General features: G+C 34.6%; 1 long non-coding RNA gene across 1 annotated transcript; it reads left to right on the forward strand.

Annotated features, from left to right (window-relative positions):
- Window positions 1-10,673: 10,673 nt before the first annotated feature.
- Window positions 10,674-11,475, forward strand: LOC131955671 (uncharacterized). Its single transcript, XR_009388873.1, has 3 exons — window positions 10,674-10,815; window positions 10,969-11,033; window positions 11,321-11,475. It is a non-coding gene; the product is annotated as an uncharacterized LOC131955671 (long non-coding RNA).
- Window positions 11,476-18,824: the final 7,349 nt, after the last annotated feature.

The following is an 18,824-nucleotide window of genomic DNA, read 5'->3' on the forward strand; positions in this document are numbered from 1 at the left end:
CAGCGATATATCGATAACTGTTTACGGACTTTTGTTGAAAATAATATGTTAGATGTTTTAAATGTATAACCACAATTTTATTTAAAGAAGAAAAATAAAAAATAAAGGCGTATTCGAATGTAGAGAAACAGTATTATTTATGCAACCGGAAAAGCATTAATAGATGTGAAAAAGAACGCATAAAACTGTGACGTCACTATTGCTTATACATTAACTAATGACATCATCTGCCGTGTTTAGAATGAAAAGAAATGAACTATTTCATTCAAATTTGATTTAGATCTACGTACACTATGAAATGTATACAATACAATTTTTCCGGCCTAAACTCATTAAATTTATTTTATGTATTTGGATTCTAGATCTAGAGATTCTAGATCTAGACTAAATCTAAATCTTCGCAATAACTAGATCTAGACGTAGACGCTAAGATCTAGATTTAGACTCTAACTTCTCTAAAATCAATTCCAAAAATAAATTTCTATATTAGGACTAAACTATTTCAAGACTTATTTATTTTATACAAAATCTTTGTTTGGAACTGGCTATTTTGGGATAAAAAATTAATTTGAAAGAATTGAAAGAATAGACATATTCGCGTAAGTTAAGATTTTAAAATACGTGTTTCATTCTCCGCATTTTATAAGGTACCTAAATAGCGGAGATGTTAGTGTACATTAAACCACGCAGGTGGTGCGGGTTCGAGACACAGCAAGTCAACTTGGTTAATGTATTCTTTTTTATTATGCTCGGGCTAAACTTAAAAAAAAAAAATTCTTTTAGGAATCTAGATCTAGATTGTCGGGTGTCCGATAGGGCACTTCCCGGCGCCGCAGGCGCTTTAAATTTGGCATGATCTTGCCTTGGTGCGACAGAACACGGGGCCGGTTGGCCGAAAAGTCTACAATGTGAGGGTCAAAACTGACCTCGACTGACCGGTACCTTATATGAGCTATAAATCGAAAAAAAATGTCCACGGAGGAACCTCTTCATAACTCTTGAGGTCGTAGACCGACCTTCGGGCGAATTAATTAAGCATTCAAATTCTCAATGTTTTCGAAAGCCTAAGCGAAGCTGGGCAGCATGCCTAGTATATATATAAGGGTTCGAACTCGAGACTTTTCAGTTTAGCAAACATGAGGTTTACCGACTCGACCACAACTTTTTCAAAACTGAAATTGAATACCCAAATTTTGCATATCTCAAAATAATATTTTGAAAAAAAAAAAAAATAAATTTGGGCCTAACATTTACTTTCATTACTTTTCGAGTGTTCAATATACTGTTGACTGTTTTGGATAGATCTATCGTCTTTGTAAACCCTTGATATTTGCGCATAGGGCATAACAAAATTAGTTTTAGCCCCATTTATATATCCCAGAATGTTTTATTATAGAACCCCCACCCTTCCCCCCTGACCTACAATGCACATAAACCACTAATTAAAACTGCATGTGTTACTAATACTATGTTTTATAGCATAGTAAGTACAGCTGACAGAAATCACATTCTGTCTCCTGGAATAAAATGTACACTGTTTTGTGCCTAATTTTATAACATACCCAGGTTTCAGCACTTCCAATATACTAAGTTAAATAAAGAGTCAACCAACTGTTAAATATAAATAGCAAGTATTTTGCTAACCTCAACCATTATTTAATATGATGTCGATGACCCCTAATTGTCACTGTGTTACATACAGTGCTTAATTTATTAACAGTGACATCACAAATCTAAAACAATATTTTATCCCATTTCACAAATTAATAAACTAGTGGTATTGTTAAAAAAAAAAAACAACAACAAACAGATCTACTACAGCAGCGACTGTTCTACAGGAACTGACAAAAAGAAAGATGGGCAAACCTTCAAAAAATAATACTATGACTCACTAACTAATTAGTCTGATAGGGTGCCCAACAAGTTCATTTTAACAGCTGTTATTTATTTAGATAAATGATTAGCTAGAAAATAATCTGGATTCTAGATCTATGCTCATATTGCAGTCATTTATTCAGGTATACCTTGCCTTGTGACACAAGTTGTGCCTTCTGATCTAGATCTAAATCAGACTAGACCTAGATTCTAAATCTAAATCAAATCTAGATGATCTCGATCTAGATAGTAGATTAAATAATAAATATTAGTAGGGGGTGTGGGGAAATTGCGAGACGCGAAAAGCGAAATGGCGAGGCGGGAAAACGCGAGAAGTGCGCGAAAACGGTCGGTCACGTGACTTTTTTGTCTCGCATTTTACCACAAGCCAATACTTACGCTGGGTGGTGTTGAAATGCGAAGATTTCTGCGAAAAATTTTGTATTATAGCCGCCGCCTACGATTTTTTCTAGCTTTTTTTACCATATAAATCTAAGCACAAGGAAATGCCTACATCATTTGGATACAACAAAATAAAGTGACGTCACCGATATTATCAGTTGCTCGTGCTATATCGTAAGCTATGGGCCTACTTCAAATATTTTTAAAACCAAGTTGAACTTATCTGAATTTTTTGGTTTTGGTGGTGGTGTTATTTGGGGTCTTCCATAAATGACGTCACACTCGTAGGGGGGTGGGGTGGGGTCTGTAATTTTATTTTAGAAAACTGTTTTAATACATTGTAATAGGAATTGATTAAAATACTCTAGTTTGACCGAAATTAGACAAGATTTTGGGAAAGTATCGATGTTTTAAAAAAACTCAACTGCTGGTGACAACAATGAGCAAGACATTGCCAAAATTACAGAATTGATAAAAAATACAAATTATAAAAAACGGAAAACAGATGTTGAGCGTGCGGATGATGATGATGAGAACATGGGTGCCAGTGTTGTTTGTGGGATGAACGAGGAGGTCAACTGTGATGAGAATGTGAAATGTTGTGAATGTGGATTGGAAGAAGTACAGACATGCCTACCCCTGTCAGCCAAAAGTAGGAACAGTTATGCCTAAAAAGAGGAATTTGAAGCCAAAAAGAGCAACATACGCGCGGACGCAACTTTACCAAGTCAAAAATAAAAATAATTAATTAAAAATTACTCTAATGACATTAGTAGGCTTCTAGTCATATATAACTAGTCTCTAGGATACATTTAAATACTGCTTAACGTCAGCTTACATTTTTAAAAATCAATTAACCAGTAACACCCCCTCCCCCCAACAGTCCTGACTACAATAGGACATAATTTACAGCTTTTGAGGGTAAAAAAAGCGGAACGGTTCCGCTTTTGGCGGGACGGTAGGCATGTCTGGAAGTAGCAAAAGAAAAATGTATAAATGGGAGTCTAATGAACTGGGTTGGGTGTACTATGTGTGAAAGATGGTGTAACGAGGTGTGTTTGAGGACTGTTTCAGATGATTTTGTTTGTAAATTTTGTTTGTAATTAAAATTACTTAATAAAAAAAATAAATTGCACTTTTTAGAATTGTTTATACTTATACACTTTTTGCAAGTACAAAAATCCATAAATAGATGTTGCAAAATATCTCTCCTGCTGACAAGATTATACCAATTCACAATGACACAGCTCACGTTTGTATAAACATGAGCGGGCTAGATTTTTAAATTAATGCCGGCTGAGACGGGATTTTCCTCTCGCTAACAAGAGCGGGCGATGACAGTAGCACAGCAATGATGTTAGGATTTTTAAATAGATAGATCTAGATATAGATCTATCCATCTTCTTAGTATCTAGATAAAAAAATAACAACATACAACACTCGTGTTAAAGGGTATGGCTAAATGCTTGTTTATTTTAAAACAAAAAAAAAAATAATAATTTAAACAAATAAAGATGGAAAAAAAAAAGGAAAAAACTTTTTTCGCAAAAAGTGTCTCGCTATTTACCTTTAATTCCGCAGGTATGTCTCGCATTTTCCCACCTCGCCATTTCGTTTTTCGCGTCTCGCAATTTCCCCACACCCATTAGTAGGCTACATTATTAGCATGAATGAATGTCAATAAAAGAAGAAATTATAAATTAATAGGCCTAGAATCTAATTCGAATAATAGGGGGCCAAAATATATTAAATATAGACTAGATCTTGAGTCTAGTTGATAGTTATAAATATTAAAGCTAGTTGTAGATCTAGATCTAGTAGGCTAATAATATAGAATTATTAATTAATAATTTATAGATCTAGATCTAGTAGTGGAGTAGATCTAGTAGGAATGATGATCTAGATTAGATTCTAGAATAGAATCTAGCTAGATCTAGATTCTAAATGAAACATTTAACACGAAACCTATTAAGGTAAAAAAAAATTTAGGTATGTAAAATTGCCCACGGCTAGTAATGTACAAAAAAGTTAACTCATTGTCAAGGCTTTAATAGAAGTATATATATTGTGATATATTTGTGTCAAATATTATAGATAAATGAATAATAAACCTAAATCAATGGCTAAATACTAAATATATCATTGAATATAGTAGGCCTATAGCAAGAAATTATATTTAAACAGATGTGTTTGCGAGCAGGATTTGCTATATAAAAGAGGCCATCATGTAAGTTATAGTGAATATAGTGGCTTCCCCTGAAACTAGCGGTATAAGTTTACTATAAAAAAATAAACAAGATGGCTACTAGACCTTCTATAAACTAGAGTAAAGTTCCACGCGCGGTCACACATAGCGGAAAATTCCAAATTCCCGATTTTCATCGGGCGCTATTTTATAACCGTTTCACACAGGTACAAACCCAGAGTACTATATTATTCCTCTGCCTTTCTACTCTTAATATGTATCAATCATTTTATATTCCTACGTATTGAATTTGAGATATTCATGTTTTAATGACGTGCGACTTGCGATATTTTTTCCCCTCTTTTTTTCTCCCTGCGGCCATCTGAACCGGCTGCGTAACGATCGTGTTTTATACGTTTTAATCCTAGTTTAATAAATAAAATTAATATTTTACACTTTTAAACGTGTTTTTGATTGTATTATTAATTAATAGATTTCAAAACCAAATTAAAAACATGTTAATTAAATTAATTAACGACATTAAAAGTTGACCCAGTGATGACTCAAGGGACGCAACTATAATAATCATAACAAAGGGACGTAACAACCACTGACAAGACATAACGTAACATTTGCTTAGATATGCTTGTATGTAGAGACACAAACTAGATTTAGAAGAAGTAGATGCTCGAAATAATTTAAAATAGCAGAAAAAAATAGAAATTATACAGATTCTAGGCTTAGCTTGAAATGTAGAGCATCTAGAACTAGGCTAGTCTAGCTCAAGTCGTTGGTTACGCAGCGCGGTGAAACCAGCCAAATCGACACCCAAGCTGCGGCCACCCCTATTCACCTATCAGGTTGCTTTATTAGCCTTATCTATCGTATGTATAGTGTCCCGCACATATTGTAGAAGCTATTTATAGTTAACCTAGTTATAAAAAGCTTTGATAGGTTGGTTTATTCATCTCATCCGGGACCTAGTGTTTTTCATACGGGGAACTAGAATCGCCTACGACGTCATACCTTGAAACTTTAAAAACTCGACTTCCAGAAGGAGAAAAACAAAAGAATTTGACCTGGATATATTTAGAAATGGACAGGTTTACAGCAGATATCGGTAGTTTCGTATAAAACATCAAAACAAATATTGTACGAAGCGATAAACAGGCGATGACCGCACCGGTGTTTTAACCACGCGTGGAACTTTGGTAATCTATCATTTTGGGTACGTAAAATCGCCCGCGGCTATTAATGTACGAAAACGTTACCTCATTGTCAAGGCTGTAATAGAAGTATATTGTGATATGTTTGTGTCAAATATTATAGATAAATGAATAATAAACCTAAATCAATGGCTAAATATATCAATATAGGCCCGAAATTAACTTTAAACAGCAGTGTCTGCAAGCAAGATTTGCTATATAAACAGCAGCCATTTGTAAAATAGAGTGACTTCCGCCTGAATCTTGCGCTATAAGTCTATAAAAATAAAACTTTAACAAGATGGCTGCTATAGTAAATGAGTATGGTTGCATCTGTTGGAAACATCGCTGGTGTTCATTTATTACTGAAAAGTTTTAATTCAATTATTTAGAAACAGGTACATAAATGAAACAAGGAAACATTTTTGTATTTTTCAAAACATAAATCCTCCTCAAAATGTGAAATAATTATTAAAATGTAAGGAGTCACCTATTTTTCACATTACTAGTCGCGGGCGATTTTACGTACCTAAAACGATAGATTACCGGAACTTTACTCTATAATATAAGTAAATGAGCATGGTTGCATCTGTTGTAAACATGATTGCTAGATTCTAGATTTCTAGTCTTCATTTATTACTGAAAAGTTTTAATTCAATTGTTTAAAAACAGGTACATAAATGAAACAAGGAAACATTTTTGTATTTTTCTAAACATAAATCCTCCTCAACATGTGAAATAATTATTAAAATTTAAGGAGTCACCTGTTTTTCACATTACTAGATCTAGAATCTAGTCGCGGACGATTTTACGTACCTAAAGTAAAACGATACATTTATTACTACATTACCCGTATGAAAAATGTTAATAAAAATTAATAAATTAAATAAATTAGTTAAAAATTACCTAATAATAATACGAATAGAACCAATCTAGATCTAGATTTCTAGATTTAGATATCTAGATGCTCACTAATTATAACAAATGAACACTACACGCTCTCCCAGTGAACTTCACCAAGAACAAAAGGGCGCATTATTTGATTTCTGGGTATTTATACTGTATTTTATTCCAATTGCCAGAAAAAAAACTAAGAAGCGTAGAGTCTAATTGGGTGAAAAATTGATGCCAGAAACGTTCATCTATTTGAATGAGTTATACAACCTTACTTGTATCAACAAACCATACCAGGTAAACGTACCCATTCAAGTAGCAGTCAAGTGGTCAAAAAATAAAAATAATTTGGTAGTCATTTTTTGGTCGATCTTATAAAAAAAACGGTTGACGATATTTGAATTATTTTTTATAGACTGATAAAACTAATAATGCTTTATTATGTAAATCAATTTTGTGATATTGAAATCAATATTTAAAAAGTTATATTATTTTGAATGACACCAACTTTAAATTTAGCCTTCATTCTCAAAAGCAATTTTTGAAAATGCTTTTCTGGCATATTTAGACTTGCCACCTATAGCATGTTTTTATAACGTGAAAACCTGCCAAAATGGCTCGTGGTGAACATTTTTAAAAGGTAGCTGGAACTATAAAAAAAAATTCATAAAAAAACGTTTTAATAACAAGCTTTTATGTAATAATGCACTAAAAAGTAGAAAATAAATTATAGACTACTATTTAAATAACTATAAAGAAAATGGAGTTTTAACTCTTCAAGCTTAGGTATAAAATTAACAAAGCTACACATTTCTTAAACTTAATTAATGGAACATGGCTAAAATTCACTGAGCATTGTTGCACTTACGACTTAAGGCCCAAAAATACTAAATAAAATTATTACGTTCGCTTAAAAGACCTAACTTTCGTGACAGCTTTTCTCTTCTTTTTCGCCATGCTTTATTTAAGTCACTTTCATGTGCTGGTAGCTTAAAATAAAACTTGTTTAGGAAGTTTATTTCTTTCTCCCTTTCATAATAGTGCAAATATGAGTAAGACGCATATTATAAAATTAAATAGCTGCGATGAATAATCATTTGCATCTTTTTGAGGTATTTCTTTTCCATGGAACTGTGGAAGTCACAGAATATGGTATCTCAAATTTTGCTTGTAACTCAAAGCAAAATGTTACTCGCTCACCTGCTCGTATTTTTAAAAATCTCGTATGTTGACATACCACTGGATCTACTATGTATTGAAAGAAAACATAAAATAATTATAAAATAATAGGCCTATAATATTGGCCAATATAGTAATAAATTATTGCTGTTAGATTTTGTTCAGCCTACTAATATAAATAATTAAATAGACCTAAAGTAGTACTAGATATTAGTTCAGTCTGAGAATCATGAGCAATGAACAAGAATGTCATTCGTGTATTGTATCGGCTTATTTTTATTTAAAAAAAAAACAGATCACATTTTATACATTAAGGGTTCAATAAAATAAAAATAATTTATTTAGGCCTATGTACATATATGTATTGGGACTCAATTATAATAAATAGGAGATCTGAAATTCTAAATAAAAAAATAAATTATTAATTAGACCTACAATAGGCCTAGTAGGCTAAATCTACTTTAGTATTTAAATTGGCCGCATTTGCGCGGTTCGCTCCGCGTTACGCGTAAGGCCGCCTTTGCGCAGTTCGCTCCGCGTTACGCTTAATCTTTACCCTAGGTGGCACGCGATCTAAAAAAAAACGATTTTTTTTTTTCGTGGTAACAATTTAATGTTGACATAGGTCTAGAGTTTAAGTGTATTTATATTATTTCAACACCTAAGAGTCTAGATATAGTCAGAGCCGGCGTTAAGGGTACGCGGGGCCTAGGGCCAACCATCCGCGCGGGGCCTTATAATTATATTTTTACATTGGTGTTTAAAACATGTACGTGAGGCGTTTTTTTTTTCTTCTCAACGCGAATTAATATTTATAGCGATATATATGGCATTTTTAAGCTGCTTACCAATGTCGTATTATCATAAAAACGTTGCTTGTTTCTGTCAAGGCTTTTTGTTTGAAAAGTAAAAAATTAAACAGATATAAGTTCGAGCCACGCATTTAAGAGACGATAAACGTCAGCTTCAAAACTGATTTCTTTACATATGTTTATTTATGAAAATCTTACCAGTACGTTCACAATTATAAGATGGCAAATCAAACCTGCGAGACGCGTAGTCTATTTTTTAGGGTCCACGCTTAGCGAGACGCGTAGTCACTTCGATTTAAATTGAAGGCTCGGCCATCTACTAAAAATATTCTAAAGTCATAAAAATGGCCTACTTAATTATAATTACTAATTTGGCCTAAGTTAAAACTAGACCAAGCCTATTTTATTAGTAGAAAGTGTATGAGTTATTAGAGTTACGATGTTATGGCCTTATGTAAATTAATGTAATCATTGTAAGTTATTATGATAATTTGATATCGATTGAGCATATCTATCTATATATATAATTCTCTTCTTCGAGCCGTTAGAAAACAAGCTGCAAACGCTCTCCCTACCTCCCCACCCCTACATGGTTTTAGTGAGCTGTGTTCACTCTAAATGTTTACAAGCAGAGCCAACGATTTTAAACGTAGGGGGGGGGGGGGGAGGAGGGGGGGGGGGAGGGAAGGAAGGGGTGGGGGGGGGGTTATGGTCCTTAACGAGCTACTTATAGTGTTTTAAAGAAATATTTTCAGTGTCAGCGTTGGTACTGTCGAATTCACAAATTATGAATTATTGAAAATTAGAAACAACTAAATAGCGGCGTATGTTATGCCGCGGGCCGGCTCGTATTATATAATATCGGATAGAGGCCGCACTCTCTTAGTCATTAATCTATTAGGTCTTACAAGTAGTTTAGCCTATTTATATATTATAGGCCTATAGGCTAAATTATTTAAATTAGGCCAAAGGCCTAATTTTAAATTATTAGGAAAGGCTTATTACAAAGTTATTAGGCTTTAGTTTTTAATTAGGCAACAAGGCAGAGGCTTAATGTTGCTTATAGATTTAATTAAAAAATTTTATGCTATACGCTACTCTGCGGCTATTACTTTAGAGTATATTTATGCTAGGCCTATCTAAATATTACTAAATAAAATAGTTCAACTCACTTAGCTTACCATAATTTTTTAAAGTTATGTTTAGTTAAGTATTCAGCTCTCTATGCCCGCTAACGCTAAGGTCCATACTTGTAATTATCCAATACTGTTAGATCTATTAATTATTTAATAGCCTAATTAGAACTAATTAGGGGAATTAGGTCTGATCCCTTAAGTCCTAAACATAGGTCGTAGAGTAATATTATTGGGCTAGTAATTATATATAGATCTAGTATCTATACAGGCCTACTTATCATTAATTTGGAAGTCTGTGCATTGACCTTAGTTATAGTTTGTAATGATTTTCAGATGTAGCAGCTTCTTATTTTTTATCAGATTGTACCATAAAATCAAAATTAGATTAGGTCTTTTTAAAACAAGGCATGAAATATTAATATAAATAATATAAACAAATAGCCTAAATATAACAACTACACACAGTTAAAGTCAAAATAACTTTTTATAAAGGTATCTTGAATTTCAACTGGAGATAGTTTTGATAACTATTAATAATCTGAACATTAAAATATTAACATAAATTTGTTCCAAAAAGATATTTAGAAATTGGTTTTAAAAAAGTAAGGTTAGGATTGGGTTCATAACTACTTGAGGATTAGATATGAAATTCATTGTGTTTATCCATGTTGTAATTTCTCTTATACAGGTTCATTCAAAAAAATGAAGATCAGATTTCTACCAGTAATAAGACTACAACATACTAAATGACACAAGATGTTCTTTTTCTGTTACCTCATACATTTGACATAAAAGCATGAAATGGTATGACAATTATTAATAAGCTGCTTTAAATTTTATAATTTGTTTTTTTATAACTTAATTACTTAATTGTACCACTTTTATTTCCTATGATAATAAATATAATTTAGTGTCATTTATATTTTAAAATATTTATATTATACTAGATATAATTTACTTCTATAATATTACTATCCATGTTGAACAGTCTGTGCCTACAACATAGATTATGATAGATCTCCAGGACTAAAACTAAATTGCAATCAGTATACCACAAGTATTATAATAAAAGCATCTAATCTGCTTCAGTGGTCAGAACTGGGTGAATCCTCTCAAACTTGAATCAGGTAAGTTATCACAAGTTTACTTTGGTTTATTTTGAACTTGTTGATTGAGATAGATTTTTATTTGTATAAATATTGTATTTAAAAAAAAACATTTTACCTAGTAAGACCATGTCATTAGAATTATTTACTTAATTTGTCTTAACTGCTCAACAGGAACTAGGCATACTTAATGAGCGTCAAGCTGATACAGTAGATGTACAGAAGAATTTATACACAAGGTAAATATTGATACATTTTAAGGCTCTCTTTTTTTAAGGATACATGTAGTCTTTTGGGAGAAAGGAATTACATTATTTAAATTAGGCCTAATAGTTTATTTCTCTAGCTCATGTTTCACTTACAAGAACTTACAATTTTATAGATATCTATGCCATGATTCATTTCATTCAATCACTTTTTTCTTGTTTTGTTTTGATTTATTAAACTAAAGATGTTTGGTTTTTTTTTTTTGCTGATGTCATTATTTCAGATGAATTTTTAAGAAAATCATTTTGTCTTATTTCAGGAAGTGAAAAGTGATGTAAAAGGCAACTAATACTTCCATCTACCATTGTTAAACAAGAATCTGCAAATGCCCATAATTGCAATAATCTTGATATATACATTTTTGGCTTTATATGCAATTGTTAGGTTTGATAAATAAATTATTTCTCAAAATTTGATGTATTTGGTTTTCTTACACTGTGTACAAAAGATGTTAAGTTGAAAAGTGTTGTATGTATAGTATTCCTAGCACCATTTGACATTAAAACAGTTGAAGCTCTGTAAAAAACAACAACAAAAAACTAAAAATAAAACAATCTAGGAATGCTGTTTCTCTTAGCTGAGCACATATTTGGACAAGAACTTAATTGTTTACCAGAGAATACTGGGGTCCAGTTTGTACTCCAGGCAAAAAGTGCCTATGGTTAATATTATTAAGTTAAAGAAAAGTATCAAACAAACAGGATAATATTAATAATAAACACCTTCACACTAGAGAAGTATGGAATTCAAATCAACTTTCATGTTACTAATTGCTACACTGGCCATATAATATAGTTGGGGATAGCAACCCATCTTGGGAATACAACACTTGTTCTTGGATTTAAAAAGGATAAGAAAAGAAATCCAGAAAGAAAAGCAGCTGAACGAAGAAGAAAAAGGCTGGATATATTGGGTATCAACTGTACAATTTTAACCGACACACATTTCAAACTACACATGCACTTAAATGACAAAGTTCAGTGAAGCCATAATGTTGATTTTGACCGAATGAAGGACAACGATATTGTTATCTCATGCAAAGTTAAGGTTTATTGTCTTAAAGACATAATCATGGATTGATTTAGACTAAGACTTCCAAGAAGTTGGTAAAAGCTCTATCCTCCCTGTTAAATAAGCCGAGAACGATGGCTCTTCTTATTTCTCTTGTCTTTGATGTTGCTATCAAGAACTTGCATGAGCTTCAATTACCTACAAAAGGCTACAAAGTTTGGAATCTTGGCTTTCTTATAGTGGACCTGGCTACAGGACATTACCGCCACCCCTCCCGTATTTACCCGCCCCCTTGTCAATAACCCCCCCCCCCCCCCCCCCCCCCCGGAGAATTACCCCCCTCGGCCTCAAGTTATGATCCTAACTCAAACTCTACACCTATATATTTCCTTAATCCTAACCGATAAAAAATGACCAAGCCCTAAACATTCATCTCAGCCTAAAACTTAACACAAGACCAAAAACAACTCTAGCCATAGGTTTTAGCCTAACCTTGACCATAACACTAACTCTAATCCTAACCCTAAATCTAACCCTAGCCATAACCATAACATTAACGTCCCTAACGCTAACCCTAACCTTAGCCTTAACGCTAACCCTTACCCTAGCCCAAACCCTGACCCTAACTCTAGCCCTAATTCTAGCCCTAACGCTGACTCTAGCCCTAGCCCTCACCCTAACCCTAGCTATAACGCTAACCCTAGCCCAAACCCTAACCATAACTCTAACCCTAGCGCTAACCCTAATCATAGACCAAACCATAACCGTAGCCATAACCCTAACCATAGCCCTAACGCTACCCTAACCCTAGCCCTAACCTAAACCATAACTCTGACTCTAACCCTAACCCTAGCTGTACTTTAAAAGCTGTGGGGGGGGGGGGGGGGGGGGGGGGGGGGAGGGAGGATTTCCTCAAGGGCGGGGGGTAATTGACTGGGGGTAATTACTCCGGGGTGGGTATTGTAGGGGGGGGGGGGGAACTAATAATCTGTAAGTCCTACTATTTAATACATTTGATTAACACAATGTCGTCACACTACATGTAAAAGAAAATAAGCAATGTTTTTATTATTTGTATCCTTAAAAAATGCAAAATAAACGCTACGCCATTAACTCAACCCTCTTTCCCATCGTTACAAATCGTCACATAAAGCCACCGCCCACAATGATGGTGACGTCAGCGGTCACTCATTAACGACGACTCACTCTTCAGACGATTTTGCACCCAACCCCCCTTCTCACAAAAAGCCAGATCTTCCCACCCCCCCCCCCCCTCCCTCTTTAAAAACACCACACCTCAACACATAACCCCATCCGCCCTCCCCCAGAAACTGCATTTTTTGTTTGATAGATTCTTTTCTATAATATGTACTGACCTCGATAATTAGCATTGGGTTAATCAATGAATTAATACCAAAAGCAATATTTTAAAGCCCGAAATAACGGATGAAAGCAAAAATGTGTCGTCAGACTTTCTGATCACACCTTCACGTAAAATAAAAAAAAAAAGCCTGAATCCCTTTTAATACTAAAGGAGAGAATTGACGTTAATGGAGGATCACGAAGTTAAGTTACTTAAAACAGTGCAAAATTTCAGGAAAACATGTTACATATTTTCTTTAGGTATAAAAAAGGTATTTACAATGTGTTTTATATTTTATATTTGTAATAGATTGAAATAATTGTGAGGTCAAGGGAACTCACTCTCTGTATTAGTATTATATTTATATTGTTATCTTGAGTGATGTCCCCTTACATGTTGTTATCTATATATAGTGGCCTCTGGCCACTTGCACTTCCTCTCTCTCCTTGCACCATGGCGTCTGTACATAATAAAGGCTGTTATATACAACCACAGGCTTCTGTCGTCAATCTATTATAACTGGCGACGAAGGATAAACATCTACTAGAAAGAGCACCTACTTACGCAAAAAAGAGGTTTGCTAGAGCTTATTAGCTAATTATTTCTAGAATTATGGCGCTGTATGGCCAAATAAAAGAATTTGATGCGAATGATGAAATCATTCAAGACTACCTAGAGAGGTTAAGCTTTTACCTAGAAGCTAACGACGTGACGATAGAAGCCAAAAAGAGAGCTGTTTTGTTAACAGTCATAGGGCCTCAACAATTTAGGCTACTAAAAGACTTATGCGCACCAGCCAGTCTAACTACCAAGAGCTTTAACGAGCTGAGCAAATTGCTAACAGACCACCATGCGCCCACCCCATCAAAGTTTCTATGTCGAGCTAGATTTGACAGTAGGACTCGTCAACCAAACGAGTCAATATCAAAATATGTTGCTGCTTTACGTCATTTAAGTAGATTTTGTGAATTCGGAGACACGCTGTCTGACAGATTATGTGAAAAGTTTGTGACAGGTGTAAACAGCCCTGATATTCAAAGAAAGTTGCTGCTCGAGTCAGATCTAACATTAGAAAAAGCAATACAACTTGCAACTTCAATCCAGCAGTCATCAGATGCGGCGAAATCTCTAACGCCTTCAGGGATCCATGCAGTAAACAGCAGGTTAGTCAATAAACATCAACCCCATCAGAGCATTCCAACTTATGCTAAACAGCCTGCTCGTTCAAATCCTAGATCTAAATCTAGTAATAATTATCAAAAATGTTATCGATGCAAGGGTCCCCATGCATCTCATCGGTGCAAGTTCAAGTTAGCAACTTGTTATAAGTGCGGTAAGCAAGGTCACATTGCCAAGGCCTGCTTCGCAAGGTCTTCGTCTGTTGCTAAATCTAGCCAGTCAAGACAGTACCGCAACCAAAAGCAGCACTATGTTAACTCTCACCAAGACTACCTAACCCAACCAATGAACCACTCTACCTGTGAAAATGCTCAAATTGATTTGCAGCCGGATTTCAGCCTGTTCTCTGTGAAATCAATGAGTCATGCTCCCATCAATGTACAAGTTAATATCAACGGTAAGAGCATCAGCTTCCAACTTGACACTGGAGCATCTCTAACAGTCATAACAAAGAAAGATTTTGACGCTGTCATAGGAGGATCAGTGCCTCTACAGCCATGTCACAAGTGTCTAACAACATACACTGGTGACAATGTTCCGGTAATAGGAGAGTGTATGGTTCATGTAAGTTATAATGGTCAAAGTGTTAAACTTCCTCTTCTTGTGGTTGAAGGAAATGGACCGCCATTACTAGGTAGGAACTGGTTAAGTGATCTTAAGTTAAATTGGGAGAGTATTTGTTCATTGAAGAATGTAAAAGAATCTAGTCTTACTTCACTAGATAAAGTAATATCTGAAAATAAATGTGTTTTTGGTAATCATGGATTACTAAATGATAGAACAGTGAAGTTAAGCATTAAAGACACAAATCCAAGATACTGCAAAGCTAGAGTTCCACCTTATGCAATGAGGAATAAAATTGAAAATGAGCTAAGTAGATTGGAATCTAATGGCATCATAAAGAAGGTAGACTATTCCGATTGGGCGACACCCATTGTGCCAGTGTTAAAGAAGGATGGTTCTATAAGAATTTGTGGAGACTACAAAACTACACTGAATAAGCAAATAGAGCTAAATAGGTACCCTATACCTAACATTGAGGAAATTTCTTTGAATTTGGCAGGAGGAGACAAATTCACTGAATTAGACTTTAGTCATGCTTACACTCAACTAGAACTGCATCCAGATTCAAAAGTCTATACGACAATAAACACACATAAAGGACTCTACCAATATGAAAGACTATGTTTTGGCATATCATCTAGCCCTGGAATTTTCCAAGCTGTCATGGACAGTATTTTTAAGGACATTCCAAATGTTTGTGTGTACTTTGACAATGTGTACATAACTGGTAAGAATGACACTGAACATCTTAAAACACTTGATAAAGTATTAAAAATTGTTGGTGAAAAAGGTTTAAAGATAAACAAAGATAAATGTCAATTCATGCTGACAGAAATTAGTTTTCTTGGTTATATATTAAGCAAGCAAGGTATCAGACCTCAACCTGAGAAAACAAAAGCCATTAAAGAAGCACCCAAACCTGAAAATACCCAACAACTAAGAGCTTTTTTGGGCTTGATAAATTACTATACAAAGTTCATAGGAAATCTGTCTGGTAAACTATCACCACTGTACAAGCTGCTACAGAAAAATGCAACTTGGCACTGGGGTAAACAACAAGATACTGCTTTTAATACAGCAAAAGAGGCTTTGTCTTCTGACACCTTACTAACTCACTATGACCCAGGGAAAAGACTTGTATTGACATGTGATGCTTCACCAGATGGTGTAGGAGCAGTCTTGTCCCACATGGATGAGAAGGGTGACAGACCCATTGCTTTTGCCAGTAGATCTTTGAACCAGGCTGAGAAAAATTATTCTCAGTTAGATAGGGAAGGCTTAGGCATCATTTTTGGTGTTAAGAAATTTCATAAGTTTCTGTTTGGTAGGAAATTCACCATCTTTACAGATCATAAACCATTGCTAGGTTTATTTGGAGAAAACAAAACCCTACCTGAGCATGCCTCACCAAGAATTCAAAGATGGGCTATCACACTAACTGCATACAATTATGAATTGAAATACAAACCTGGATCTGAGAATAGTGCAGATAGTCTTAGTAGATTACCTTTAAAAAACCAAAGCCTGAGCTATGTACCAGAAGATGTATTTGTTCTCTTCACTATCATGGATAACTCCAATATAAATGTGAATGATATTAAAAGAGAAACACAAAAAGATGAGTGCTTAATAAAAGTATATGAGTACTGTAAGAATGGTTGGCCTGAAGAGTCTGTGAATGATGACTTAAAGCCATATAAAATAAGAAATAAAAACCTTTGTGAAGATAATATAAAAGATGGAGAAGATGCAGTCCATTATCAGTCAGAGTTGCCTAAACAAAGTATTTGTAACTTAATAAATGATTATGGTGATATGGCAATTTCAAATGTTTTAAAGAAAATACATTAGTAAGAAGGAATGTGATCATCAAACAACTTTGCTAACATCATTAGCACTTACAGAAACTAAAAGGGTAACATCAAAAGAAGAAAAAGATTTTTGCCATTTAATACACCCACTTCAAGTACTGGATCACAGTTGCAAAGTGATATGGTCCAGAATATTATTTTAAACAGTATTTTTGGTTACCAGGAAAGCACTATCAGATTACCTGAGAAAATTGATCAATCAAAGAAATCTATGTCAATTAAGGATCTGAATAACAGCATAATACTTTCAGATGCCAATTCAAAAATAGTTCCATTAAATCATGACAAACATTCATTGAAAGAGAATTTGGTGTTAATGAGAATGTGTATCTAAGAAATTATGGGAGAAAGGAAAAATGGATACCAGGTCAAATTGTTCAATGTACAGGACCTGTGTCTTATAAAGTTAAAAATAACTTGTGCAGATAATAAGTGTGAATCTGTCAATCCCACCAAATCTGAACAGTTCACACCAACTCAGTTTGTTCCACAACCAAGTTCTGTTGATATGAGTGAACCAAGTTGTCTGGAGTCAGAAAATGTAAATTCTGGAGTTAATGATTTAAATCCTAGACCTCCTGAGATAGAGAATCCAGATGGTCAGAATATTGAGTCACCAAATCAAAAGCCACTGAGAAGGTCAAGCAGGACAATCAAGGTCCCAAATAAGTTAGACCCATGATTCTAAAGGTCAAAAGGACTTTGACATTATTGTTTTGTATTTTGATTATGTTGTAGCATATTGTGCATTGTTTGTAAGGATGTAATCTACCATAGTGTTCATGTTACAATATAATTGGTGATTTTAGGATACTATCAATTGTTCTATTGAGAGATGTGTTATTGTGTTCTAAGGGTAAAGGGATGTAATAGATTGAAATAATTGTGAGGTCAAGGGAACTCACTCTCTGTATTAGTATTATATTTATATTGTTATCTTGAGTGATGTCCCCTTACATGTTGTTATCTATATATAGTGGCCTCTGGCCACTTGCACTTCCTCTCTCTCCTTGCACCATGGCGTCTGTACATAATAAAGGCTGTTATATACAACCACAGGCTTCTGTCGTCAATCTATTATAATATTAAACCAGCGTACCCGCCTCGCGTGTTACTGCGGTCTCAGAAGACAGACTGATTCAATATTTTAAGAGGATTCCATAAATACATTAGCAAACACGTATTTTTTTACGCTTGACCTTGATTTCTAAATCTGAACAATTTAAATGTAAACAAAGCCGGTGTTATATTGCTTTCATCATAGTTGTTGAGGCGCAAATTCTATCGCAGTAGCCCATCGTATCCAGAATGTATAGCACTCCGTTACGAACGTAGGCGCAATAGTGTTTATGAGGGACCCACACAGGGGCGCTGGAATACGCCAGCGGTGTAGTTTCATCCCTGTGCAGGATGCCAATCGTATTCTGTTCCCGGGCGACTAACGACGACACTTTTTTCCTTTTGTCATTAAATGCAGTAGACAAAAGTTTCCCTAAAGTAGGGCGCTCTTTAAAACTCATAGTGTTCGTCTGGAAGCCCCTTCCCCGCCATGCAGTACGCTCAAGTTCTAGTATCGCCGCGCTGGAATTATGGGCACCAGGCCGTGTATTAACAAAAATCGCACCCTCCGGGAAACGCTCATAATAAATTTTAATTTTTGTTTTCGCAGAAACCTTCTCGGGAGTATTTTCATTAACCCTCCAAAGTTTAACGGCACTCAGATGAACGATGTCAAATAGCACCCGTTTTTTTTACAAACCGTGTAGAGAAAAATT

The sequence above is a fragment of the Physella acuta genome, unplaced genomic scaffold (genome assembly GCF_028476545.2).
Source record: "Physella acuta isolate Inbredline_101_S28 unplaced genomic scaffold, ASM2847654v3 ptg001092l, whole genome shotgun sequence".
Classification (NCBI taxonomy): domain Eukaryota; kingdom Metazoa; phylum Mollusca; class Gastropoda; family Physidae; genus Physella; species Physella acuta.